The sequence below is a fragment of the Onychomys torridus genome, chromosome 1, assembly GCF_903995425.1.
Source record: "Onychomys torridus chromosome 1, mOncTor1.1, whole genome shotgun sequence".
Lineage (NCBI taxonomy): Eukaryota > Metazoa > Chordata > Mammalia > Rodentia > Cricetidae > Onychomys > Onychomys torridus.
The window spans coordinates 84,839,728-84,853,771 of record NC_050443.1 but is presented as its reverse complement, the minus strand read 5'-3'; positions in this window follow the sequence as shown (position 1 = coordinate 84,853,771).

Sequence of the window (14,044 nt, the reverse complement as noted above, 5' to 3'; positions counted from 1 at the left end):
TGGATTGATAGGATCAATATATTAAACATGACCATTCTTCAAAATAATTTACAGATTCAAGATACTCCCCATCAGAATTCCAACACAATTCTTCACAGACCTTGAAAGGAAATTTAAAAAAAAAAAAAAAAACTTAAGGAATTTACTAATCACTATTCCCAATTTCAACTTGTGCTATAAAGCCATAATAATTTTTAAAAAGTATGGTTTTAGCATAAAAACAGACATACTGATAAGGGAATTGAATTGAAGACTCAGACATAAATTCACACAACTACTGACACCTGATTTTCTGTAAAGAAGATTAAAAACATAGACGGGAAAATAATACCATATTCATCAAATGGTGCTGAACAAGCTGGTTTGAGTGTTGAGCTCACACAACACTCAACTTCAAATGGATCAAATACCTCAACATAAAACCAGATACACTCAACTTCTGATAAAAGAAAAAGTGGAGAATAGCCTTGAATGCCTTGGCACAAAAAAACAACTTTCTGAACAGGACACCATTATAATAGACAGCAAGATCAACAAGTAGTAAGTAAGACCTCATAAAACTAAAAAGCTTATAGAAAGGCAAAGGACACTGTCATTCTGACAGATTAGGAGTCTACAGAATGAGAGAATGTTTTCACCAAATACATATCTGATAGACAGAGGACTAATATCCAAAATATATAAAGAATTCAAGAAACTAGATATAAAGAAAACAAAAAACCCAAGTAGAAAGTGGGGTACAGATCTAAACAGAGAATTCTCAATAAAGGAAAACCAAATAACTGAGTAACATTTATGATCTACATCCTTAGCAATCAGGGTAATGTAAAGCAAAACCACTCAGGTATATACCCAAGTTCTAGCCTACCACATGGAATCTTGCTTAGCCATGTTCATTACTGCTTTCTACATAATAGCCAGAAACAGGAAACTGGATGTTCCTCAACAAAAGAATGGGTAAAGAAAATAGGGGACAAATACACAATGAAGTATTACTCAGATCTTAAAAATGACATCATGAAATTTGCAGGCAAATGAGTAGCACTAGGAAAATCATACTAAGACATCCTAGACCTAGAAAGAAAACAATGGTATATATTCACTTATATGTGAATATTGGGTGTTATATCAATGACAACAAAACTACAATCTATAGAACCACAGAGAGTAAGACTATAGTAAATGACTAAAAGGGACAGATAGATTTTGTTTGGAAGGGACATAGAGTAGATACTTGTGGATGAATGTCCTTGGGGACTGGAACAGGAGAATCAATTTGGGAGGAGAAGGTGGAAGCAGACAAAGGACAGTATATGGGAAGAAACAGTGAAAAATTAACGGCCATTTGAGGAGTAATATGGAAACCCAATATAATAGAAGCTTCTAAAATATGTACTTATGTGAAGGTGATGTAAATGAAATTGTACAATAATGAGGCAGACAAAGTACAAACTGGATATCTTTTGTCACCATATGAAGCTTCCAGTACCAAGAATGAGTTATACCAAATTGAGTTGTTGGCCAAAGGGATACTGTTAGAATCCCCAAACAACCTGGCTGTTGCCAAGGCTCTAACAAACTGATAGGAAGGCCCCCTTGCTGAAGACAACCTCTATACAATTCAATGAACATGGAAAAGTCAAGCAGATGCCTGCATAGAGCCTTCAACCCTACATTATAGTGTCTTTGTTATAGGAAGGTACTTTGCAAGCTACTAAAAAAAAAAAATGTACAGTCACAAACCCTTTGAACCCAGCGATGACTACTCAGACACAGTTTATAACCAACTGAAAGTCTTTATTCCAGGCAGCTTGGACCATACCCAAGTATTCAGAGATCTAGGTATTGTTCTGAGTGTCCAGAACAAGTTGGTTTTTGAAGGCAAAACTATGTCCTGGCATCTCTCTTATCAGTTTCATGAGGGTCAGATGAGATGAGGGTTTCATGTAAACAAGCAATATGACAAAAGCTGGGATAAGCTGCTAGCTGTAGGAGGTTCTGCACAACCAGGCTAGGGCATACTAAACTTTAATTCCTACAAAAATTGGGTTATTTTCCATGGGATTCTCAATCAAGGAAATCAAAGGCTAGTTAAAATTTAAATGTCTTCAGCAAGTATACAAAATAGAGGAACCTTTGTATTGTCTTGCCCTGGCCCACAGGGACCTAGGATAAAACCAAATATTGCTGGTCTAAAAAAAATATAGTGATAAAATGGCTCCTAATGATAAGTTGCTATACTCATAGATCAGTGCCTTCCTCAGCAATCATTATAGAAGCTTCCTCTCCTGCTACAGATGGAATCAAATACAGAGACCCACAGCCAGCCATTATGTAGAGTGAGAGACCTTAGAACACTCAGCCTTATGGGATGTCTCAATGGAGTACTACTCAGGAGTAAAAAACAATGAAATCATGAAATTTGCAGGCAAATGAATGGAACTAGAAAATATCATGAATGAGGTGACCCAGACTCAGAACGACAAACATGCTATGTACTCATTCATGAGTGGATACCAAATGTAAAGGAAAGGATAACCTAGACTACAACCCACAGCTCCAAAGAAGCTAGTTAACAAAGAAGACCCTAAAAGGGACACATGGAAGGGTAAATAGATAAGATTTACTCCTGAATAAATTAGAGGTAGGGGAGGGGACAATAGAGGGTAGGGGATGAGGGAGGAGAACATAAGGGAACTCATGAACTTTTTCCCAACAGCTGTGGAGACTGCATGGGATTGGACTAGGCCCTCTGCATAAGCTAGACAGTTGTGTAGCTTGGTCTGTTTGAGAAGTCCCTGGCAGTGCGATTAGGATCTATCCCTGGTGCTATTGCACCAGTTTCTCGAAATAACCAGTGACCACCAAGTAGCCCATTTCCAATGAAAGCACATAAGGGTCCTTTTATTCAGGTTCAACCTGGGCTGCCACACGGCAGATGGAAGGAAATGTGGCAACAGCCATGAGCCCTGGTGTAGAGGGGTTTTATAGGGAAAAACCACAGGCCGGGAATTGGCAATTAGGGATTGGGTAGAAGGGGCAAAGTGATTTTTTGAAATTGGTCTAGACTTCGGTGGGGAACCACAACCCACTGAACAGGATTATTTGGAATACTCAGCAGGATTATCTAGATATCTCCAAGGGCTATAAACAACAGACAGGACCCTGTTAAGCTTTCCTTTCCTGTATAAACAGCAGACAGGATGTCTGCAGGAGGATAGTGCTCTGTATCCGTTCGAGTTATCATGGCATATTCCTGAGCCTGTAAAGTTAAGTCTAGGCCTTCACAGTGCATGAGCTACCTTTTATGAGCCCATTAGCTTTGGTGGGATATCTTGCACATTATCAGTGCAGGGGAAATGGCTGGGACCTGCCTCAACTGAATGTACCAGGCTTTGCTGAGTTCCCATGGCAGATTTGGGGATGAATTATGGAGAGAGGTTGGGGAGGGAGCAGTAGGAGAGATGAGAGGGGGGCCTCTGGTTGGTATGCAAAATTAAAAAAAAATTCTTTATAAAGAAAAACAGGGGGATATCTCCTTCAAATTCCTCTCCTACGGGCTCTAGAAACACCATGGAAGAAGAGGCAGAAAGTGATAGATAATTACATGTCCACACGGTTGGGCTTGCCCGGCAGACCGCCTAACTATTTCCGGTTCAGAATAGCCATCTCCAGGTCAGACATCTCGCGGGACCGGGACTCTGTGGCTTTACATGGTTGCGTGAAGCACACGTGCAGCCATGTAATCTACGTGCATGCGTGGAGTACCCACAGGAGTTCCTGTACGTATGCGCGGCCCAACCTTTAAAAAGCCAGTGCCATCTTGCATGAGTCTCTCAGTCTCTCTCCCTCCCCCTCTTATCTCCTCACCCACGTGTGTTTCATACAGGCCTGTCACCTCTATCCTCTTTAATAAAACTCTTCTGTGGTCTTGTCATGTTCGGGACATGTTCCTAGCGCCGCTGAAATACTAACAGAGAGAGTGTAAAAGTCAGAGGAGATGGAGGATACCAAAAAACCAAGACCCTCTAAATCAGCATGATCAAAGCCCAATGAACTCACAGAGACTATGGCAGCATGGGCAGGGCCTGCACAGGTGTGCACCTCACCTTCTGAGTGTATATTAGTAATGGAATTTTCCCAAGTACCTGCTCTGAAAAATTTCTCCCAGAGTCCTGGGGAAGATGCTACGTCAGACGAGAGGTATCTGAGGGAAAGGAATCTGTATGCACACCATGCTCTTTTGTCTGTTTACTTTACTCTTTATGACAAAACTCTATCTATACAGCTTCAGTTCCATCCTGAGTCTCAGTTCCTCTTTGTTCCTTTTTCTGTCCCTCATAGCTCTGGTAATAACTAAGCCCTTATGCTTTTGGTCTCATCTTCATCCTCTGTTCTTTCATCCTCCATCTATCCTTTCTGGCTCCTTACTCCTGGCCCTGATAAACTCTACAAGAGATCTGCCTTACCCTCTACAGAATCTCTGTCTTCCTCTCTTCTCTCAGGCCATGCTGTTCTGTGTCTGTGTCTGGAATTCTGCTCCAGTCCTTACTGCTCCTAGTTATGCAAAAAGCCCTATTGTCCTCAGTCAATCTCTCTGCCTTTCCCCTAGACCTGAAGGAAGGGGATGGTTTGAACTTCATTTGCTAAAGAAACAAAGCCATGCATCTAGGAGCCAGGTTACCTCTACAAGGATTTTTACCATAGTTCAGGGGCTTCAGGAGCCTAGCAGGTAGGCTGGTAGCTATTCTGTTCCTCAATTGTCCTTCAATGTTTTGTGTTGGAGCTGGCCCTATCTTTGGATATAGCTAAAATGGGATATTCACAAAAGGCAGCTATCCAATTCAAATGCTAAAAAGTGAGCTCAGAGGCAGAAGGCCCTGCCTACATGAGCTCATTCAAGTAGTGGCCTGAGCATGATGCTCACACATACACATTCTATGGGAATTATGAGCACAAGAAATTCATAGGAGCAGCTAAATATTAAAGCTGTATAACACTAAATATTCTGTAATAAATGGCTTCCCATTTGACAGATTCTTGGTTGGTCATAGCATAGGTGGACTCCCTATTTTCATATTCTTGTGGTTTACCATATGTTAGGGCTTCCAGTCAAAAGTCTCACGTGACCAGGACCCTGCATCTTTGCGTGGTTGTGTAAAGTGCATGCATGGAGTAGCCACATGAGCCTGTGTACACAGGCACGGCCCAGCCTTTATAAGCTGGCACCATATTCCCCGGCTTCACTCTTGATCCATATGTGTTTTCCGCAGGCCTGTTCACAACTGTTTCTTTCTTTCCTATCTTAATAAAACTCTTGTTAGTGGATTCTGTCATGTTTCGTGACATTTCCTTGCAGGGTAAGAGCACCACAAAATAACTAACATTTGGTGCCGTGAGGAAAACGGGCACTTCTGGGTGTTCTGTGCCTGGAAACTCATGAACCAGGGACTCTGCTCCACATAAACTGGGGACTCTGCTCCGTACGTGACAGACCACTGTCCATGCGCCTGGCCGCATGAATTTCCATGCAACACTGCTGCTCTGATTGGTGAGTCTCCCACTCTTTGGCCAGCGTAAACTATTCCTGAATCGGTGAGGCATCCGGCGCTTCACTGAGCATTCTTGGAACCAGGGGAACCCCTGGCCATGGTCTTTGTTGGCTACAGTTGGCCCCTATTGCAGACCTAAATTTCTAGCCATCTTCCACATGTGCAGCTTGAGATATTTATCACAGTTGGACTACCACTGTTGGGTGTGTCCTATGTCTGTGTGAAGGCAGCACATTTTTCAGGCTTGACAAAGTGGTAGATGCTGTTCCGGATCACGTTTTTTTTTTTTTTTTTTTTTTTTTTTTTTTATTTTTCTGCCTCTCTGCTGCAGACATGGGAAATAAGGCTTTCAACCCTAACAGTCCTTCCTCTCCCTTAGGCTGTCTTCTTGAAGCTTAAAACCTCTTAGCTTAATGCCTCACTTAAAGATTCCTAAGCTTATCAGTCTCTGTACTAAGAGATGGCCCAAATATGCTCTAGAAAATAACAAAAAATGGCCGCCAAGAGGCTCCTTAGATCCCGATATTTTATGGGAGTTATCTAATGTCTGTCAGCAAACAGGCAAATGGAAAGAGTTGCCTTATATTATAACTTTCTTCCTCCTCAGTGTTAAACCGTCTCTTCTGGATTCCTTCTCCCCTGCTCATATGCTCCTAGCTATGCATAAACCAGAAGATTCTCTGACTCTGGAATCTCTGACTCTAGATTCTGCTAATGAACCTCCACCTATCCAACCTCCAGCTCCCACCCCTACTCCTAGGGTGACTGTTCCTTCAGCTCTTATTCTGGATTCTTCTTCCTCTAAAGCTGATTCTTCATCGGCAGCAGCTGTTTCTTCCTCGGCAGTGGCCGTTTCCAAAGGTCCTGCCCTGGCTCCAACCTTTACTCCTCCTAGTACTCATTCTCAAACTGCTCAAGTGCCTGATTCCAGCCATCCAAACCCGTCCACTGTTCTCCCTTTGCGAGAGGTGGCTGGTGTGGATGGACTGATTAAGGTTCATGTTTCATTCTCTCAGATAGAAACTAAGCTGAGTTCTTATACTTCTAATTCTGCTTCCTTTATTAAACAGTTTCAATATATAACTCAATCTTATAGTCTCACCTTTCATGATATATACATGATACTTTCTAATAATTTACTTCCTGAGGAGTGCAGGCAGGTATGGGAACAGGCTAGAATTCATGCAGATGAAGTTCACCAGAATAACCCCTCATATCCTCCAGGAGCCAAGGTGGTTCCTGACCAAGAACCACACTAGGATTATAACACCCAGGGTGGCTCTTTAGCCAGAGATATGTTTATTACCTGTCTCCTGACAGGCCTCTATAAGGCTGCCCTAAAACCAGTAAACTATGAAAAACTAAAAATGATAATTCAGGATAGAGATGAAAATCTGTCTCACTTCTTAGAGTGGCTCACCAAGGCTCTACTTCAGTTCACTAGCTTAGACCCAGAGATCCCCGAGGGCAGGCAGCTCCTAATGACCCACTTTGTCTCACAGAGCTTCCCCGACATTAGGGATAAACTTAAATGTTTAGAGAACGGCCCTCTGACCCCACAGCACAGGCAGATGTGCTGGTGATAGCATTTAAGGCGTATCATGGGAGAGATGAAAAGGCCCAAAATAGGAACTGCCAGATGCAGGAAAGGGGAATAGCAAGGTAAATATGACCTGCTAAGATGAATGGGAAAGGGGCTCCTAAGTGAGAAAGAAGGAGGTAAACACAAAAGAAGGAGGGAGGATGGCAAAGGGGAATAGCAGGATACAAATGATTTGATGGGAGAAATGGGGGAGATTTAGGGTTCTCTGGAAATGGGAAAGGAAGTAAATACAGAAGAAAGAGAGAGATGCATTAAATAACAATAAGGATGTCTGAAAAAGCCATAAGGAATCATACTACTCATTACCTAAGGGAGAAAAATAGTACACATAATTATTTTTACAAATATTCATATATAGTTTGAATGAACTTCTATCAGCTGAGTTGATAATGCTCCCACAAAAAGCCATGACCACCTAATAAAATCTCCAGAATCAAGAATGAAAAGTTCTCTTTTGACTTGTTGGACCGGGTTATTCCAAACAGAGGGCCTATTACTATTTCCCTTGGTTGCCCTCTGTAGTGGTCCCTGCAGGTGTCATAAAAAGAAGCAAACCACACAAAGAGAGAAGAATGAAAACCTAGTGCAATTGACTTTGTCATCTTGATCAGAGTTGGGGGAGTCTAAAACCATGTGGTTCATTATCAGCATATTTAAAACAACAATTTTGGAAAAGGTTTCCAGGCCACAATCAGTCCAATTCCAGGTGCACAATTATGTTTAAGGCGTGTTTATACAGAGATTAATTTACAAAGTTTATGTGACCATTAGGGTGGGTTTTATAGCTAACAGACATAAAATCTAGTGTGGTCTCTAACTGATAGCATACAAGTCAGCAATCTATAAAGTATGTGTGACATCTCCCCTAAGGAGGGATAATTGTCTAGGGAAGGAAGAGTCTGAAATAATCATTCTGGAGGATTGAGGTGAGGTCTGTCCCTTCTGAGAGTGAAAAGGTCCCCAGGTTATTAACATAATCCATTCTCAGGTTTCTAGATGGAATGCAGATATTTGATTTGTGTCTCTTCTGTTGAGAAGACACCCTTTATGATTAACATCCCTGAATCTTAGTGCTTTTCTAGGAGTACAAGGACCTCTGTTCCCCCAAGAGACCCCAGAGATGGACTTACCCAAAGATAAGTTCCTATTGCTGAACATATAGCATGCACTTCAGAAACAGGGCCCAGATGACCCTTATCTGAAACTAACCTGAATACACCCTCTTTGAGTACTAGCTTTCATGTTACCAAAAGTCATCATGTAAGCTTCCAAAGAAAGGAGGCAACCAACAGTTGTAGCCAGTTGTAATGTCTACAAACCACAAAACAATCAGCATGGTACAATAACCTTAAGAGTACAGTAGTATCATGCATACCTGGTCAGTAACCAAAAGCTCTCTAATTAGACTTAAGATATGCTCAACAAGAGGGAAACCATGACTGGTACCAGAAATCTAGCTAATTATTCAGTGCTAGTGAAGTCATGCTTATTTGAGGAGAACCTACAACCAATAATTTACTAAACAAACATATTTCCTAACAACAATTTAAACATTTGTTCTCATACCAACAGATAAGTGTTTTCCTCACTTCTCATCAAGAAAATTTCTCTTTGCAACAGAAAAGAATCAATACAGAAAAACCACAATCAATTAAACTGTAAAGTTGTAGAGTCCAGTCTCAATGGTTATATCTACAATACAATCTAAAGTCTGAGGCTCAAGGAACATTGTAGAAGAGGAGTTAGAATGATTGTAAGAGCCAGGGGTTCAGAGGGTTTGCTGTGAGATGTATCTACCAGTAATGCTAAAATCTACACCCATAAATTCACATCAGTATACTGCCTAAGCATGAGCTGGCTAAGAACAAAACCCATAGACACGCCAAAATAAAGAAGGGAAGGCCCATTAGGCCACAATCCTTCACAATGAACTACAGGCAAACAAGGAATACTGAGAGATGGAAAAATAGTTTTCCCCATGGCAGAACACACCAATTGTGATCTAAAACCAAGTAGTCATCCCCAAAAACGTAATACAAGTAACATTATACAGACTTAGAAGGCTATATTTAGAAATACATACACACATACACACACACACACACACACACACACACACTTCAACCAAGATGCTAATAATCCAGTGGTTAGTGACAGTACAATATGGTAAGAGACATAAGTGTCTAAAAGTCAGGAAGTTGTTCAAAGGGTGAGAATAGGGAGTGTGAGTGACTAATCATTAAGGAATTCTTTACAGGGAGGCTCTATCTTAACTTGCCTTAGAAAGATGATCTTAATAGAGTAAGAAATATTTTCTTAATGTATTAAATGAGACATTCTTCACCTCCTATAATAAGACTCTTTTGGGGGCTAAATAATTTGTTCAGTGGTAAAGAACATTTGTTGCTCTTACAGAGGGCTCAGATTAGATTCCCAGAACCCACATGGTTGTTCACAACCATCTGTGACTTCAGTCTTAGGATATTTGATGCCCTCTTCTGACTTCTGTGAGGACCAAGCAACCATGTGGTACACATATACACATGCAGCTAAAATATTCATGCACATAAAATTATAAAATACATCTTGAAAGGAATTTTAATCCCTTTATTTACTTGCATAGATGTGTGTTGTATTTAAATGGCCATTGATTCATTGTATATTACTGGCATTTCAATACATGGCATAATTTCCACACTTAAATGTTCAGTGTCCTGAACTGGCAAGAATAAGGGTCCTAAAAGGTGAGATGTTGAGTGGGAGGACCAGTGATGACAAATAGGGAGACCAAGAAATAAAGAAGACAAAGGCAATAGCTGAAACAATGAGATCTTGCATAAGTTGATCATGTATGTCAAGCAAGTTTATTAAGAAGTAGAGCATCATATAACTGTAGGGCCCTGGAACACCCAAGTTGGGTAACTGTTGCCTGCTTTCTGACCTTGACCAGATGTCCTCCCTATGCTGATTCCCTGATGGTCTCCTTCTTATTGAATGCTCACCAGAGGTTCTTTGTTTGAGCATCCTGCATTTGGTGTAAACAGCTTAGATGCAAGAATGCAGAACATGGGTAGAGAACTTCTGCCCTCCAGGGTTCCTCCATTGTGCTGTAAGCCTGTATTTAAGGTTTCCTCCCTCTTTCAATAAATGGCATTCAGCTTTCTGCTTGGTGAATGACCCGCTGTCTTTTTAATCCACAGCCCCTTGCTCAGACATGGTGAATGGGTGGTGGTAGTGCGGGTGCAAGGAGGAAATTCCCAAGAATTGTGAAGAACTAAGTCATTCAATGGTAGCAAAGAAGATGAGAGATACTTGAGACACAGCTGCCTACAACACAGCTTCTGATAGATTGGTAACTACAGTCCAAGGGGAAGGAAGAGTCAGGCTCCCAGAAGCTGCAATCTGGCCTCCTCTGAGGAGGCACTGGCTCCAGTCCTAGACCAGCTTTGCCAAGTTCACTACTGTACAAGGAAATTGAACTAAAGTTCCCTTTCTCTTTTCATCACAGCCTCTGAGAAAGTCTTGGGTAGGTCTGGATCCCCTCAGTTCAGTAAATATCTCTTCAGATTAAAAAAAAATATTATTATAGCTTCTCTTGCATCGAGATACAAATGTGCTTTGAAAAAACACCACACAATAACAGTAAAAACAAAAGAGATTGCTGGAGCAAGGATGATCATAATGTTCCTGTTACTTATGCATTGTAGATCTGAAAACATCAGGGCTATTCCTCTCCTTCCTGCCTAGATGAGTAGTATAGACAACTGTGAGAAAGATGGATGGGAGATAAGAAAGAGAGGTCCCAAGAAGTTTCAATCTAGTCACTGAACACTGTGACTTGGATGTTCTCATATAGGAACTTACTCCAAACTGTCATACAATTCCATGATTTTTAAACAAAAAATATCCAAGGATCTGTCTGCTAGTGGGAATCCTTGTCAGTCTCTCCCAAGGACATATCCTATCCAGACATGAATTGAATCTAAAGGAAAATGCCAAGCACCAATGCCAAGCCCCTAGAAGGCAAATGCAAGTTAGATGATGCTGCACGGTCTATAGTGTCCCTGGCAGGGATATATGCTGAGGGTCTGAACTCTCCTCAAACCCTCACAGCACTGTTGTGTGGTTACCTATCTGATCTAATAGATCTCTTCCTTAAATAACAGCCTTGCCTCAGAGTTCCTCTTTTCACAAAGTTGCTCAGCCTTGGAAGATTGTTCCTTGGAACTCTCTACACATGCACTGCTTCCTTCATGCCAAGTACTAGCTACATATTCCACTGGTGAGAGAAATTAGTTCACCAGGAGCTCTGTCCTCAACCCTGAGATTCTTCAGTGAGGTGCAAGATAAGAAATTTTAAGGCAATGTACAAGGCCCAAGAGTGTGGGATAGCAAATGAAGAAGTCTACAGATGGATGAGAGTTCAGGGTTGAGGACAGAATGACATCTTCCAAAACAAAAACCATCAGAACTGGGGTTTGGAAGGATTTGGGGAAAGCAGGAGACATTTTCCCCAAGGTAGTTAAAAGGGAAATAACCATTTATCTGAATGGACTATGAATTTATAAGTAACTTAAATGTTCTCCAGTTTAGAATATGATTGGATTGGAAAGAAATTCTAAGAAGTTACAACATATAGAAGGTTGAAATACTCCCTGAAACCTCAAGTAATTCGTTAGGAAAATAATATTTTTTAAAATACATTCCTGTGAGATTTGTGGCTAAACAACTTTGATTTGAATGTGAAAACATTTTTTTCCTCCATGCCTACATTATGAGATAAATTTAGATATTTGTCTATAGGACAAATATCCACATTTCTAGAGAAAGTATGTAGATTAACAGAGAGTAAGGAGGGTACTTGACTCTATCCAGAGGAGGCTCCTAGTTTACCAATATTCGGTCTGGCTACTTACACAGCTGCTGTCTTAAGTGTCCTTTGAGACTCAGCCCATCCCGGGATAGATGGAGTGAAGCATTTCTCCTTTCTTGCTGCCTCTACTATAAATAACATGCCAGTCTCCATAAACAATAACATTGAGGCCTGGGGAAGCTTTCACAATGCAATGAACATAACAGAAAAAGGACTGTGCCAACAAGGCTTCTTACTTACTTCAAACTAGTGACAGTAAAAGAAAAAATGAAAGAAACAGGAAAGCGTAGGAGAAATTAGCTTACAAACAAACAAACAAACAAAAACATTGGTTAATCAACAGACACTCAGCTGACTGACAACACTCCTTTTACCTGTGGTTATAAATAAGCATTTCCTGGAAATGAGCTTTGACTGAGAAATGAAACTGAATGTGCCTGTTCAGTAGCAGGTCAGGGGTAGCCTAAACAGGAAATGTTAACTGAAGTTTCCAGGAGGGGAGGGGAGGGAAGGCTAAATCTACATTAAGCTTCCTCCAAAGCTGACTGATTAGAATTCTAATGATTTTGAGGAAATAAAATGCTGAATGTCACTCAAGTTATTTTGGGCTATCTTAGCCTCTAAATAGTCCTTTGTGTCCACTTCTGTATTAGACCTAACAACTTTGTAACTGTGAGATAAGTTATTTCAGAAAATACAAGCAAACCCTTAGATTCTACCAACTCAAAGTTTAAAAATATCATCCGATAGGATCTGAGGCCCTAATAGAGATTTCCTCCCTTTGCTGTAGCCTGCCTCACTCATGTTTCTGCCAACGGGTTGAAAAGTGAATTGATTCATGATTTTCATTTCTCTGTGATTATGAAAACTTCATTGAACTGCTACAGTGTTGGAATACAATACTTGCAGCAAGTTGAATCATCACTCATATTTAGCTACAGAGTAAATCGTGTTATTCCCATTGAGGTAAGAACATCTTGTTGTTGTTGTCAATTTATTTGTTTTTTGTTTGTTTGTTTGATTGATTGATTGTTTGTACTATGGAGAGAAGTCTTTGTCTACTTCATAAGGCACAATCTTGTGTTCCCTCCATTTATAGTCAGTGTTGTCTCATTCTCTGAAATCTCAGGAATAGAAGACAGATCCTAACTCTTCTCAGATCACAGCTTTTAAATACCAAAGCACAGAAACACTAATGCAAGACTTAACAGAAAGTAAAAATACAAATCATTGAGAAGATAGAGAAAGATCATGGAAATTTTCTTTGTTGTTTATTCAAGATTCACTGGTTCACTGTAATTATCTGGGAAGAGTAAATAGAAAAAAATCAGTTTATATATATTAATATACAAATGAAAGAACTACAGCATGGGTTTTTCATGCTGTGCCTTGTCCTGAAAGAGTCCGTTTTACAAGCTACTCTGGACTCTGGTTTGATAATGGAAGGTACTCACTCTCCTACAAGTACAGGACAGGTCAACAACACCTTGTGAGTAGTAATAGTGTAAGGTCTCAATCTCTGGACAAATGGCCAAGATTTCTATTTAATATATCAAGGCAGATAGTAGCTTCCAGGTTCTCCCAGCATCCCCCAGGATCACAGTTACCTGCTGCAGAATCCTGGATCTTCTTAGCACTTCCCAACCTATCCTCTAAAGTGAATCTTTCCAGCCCTTGACCTGGGCTTCTGCTTTTCTTTCTCCAGCTTTTCTTCCCTGGATAACCTCAGCCATTTTGGAGACATAGTCTTTTGCTTCTTGTTCTTTAGGTTCTTTGCTCCCTCCATCTTCTCTTCCTTTTTCCACCCTTCCCCAGTGGCCCTGTTTAGTTTGGCCAATCCCAGATGCCTCTGACTATTCTCTGCCTGATATCTACAATAAACTTTCCCATCTACCATACCTAGTGGTGTCCTGTCCTCATTTTATTTTTTCATTCAATGAGCACCACCCACATAGCACAGACTTGGAAGTGACTGTTTCTGGGAGTGAGTAAGTCTCACCCTATAGATTTACCACA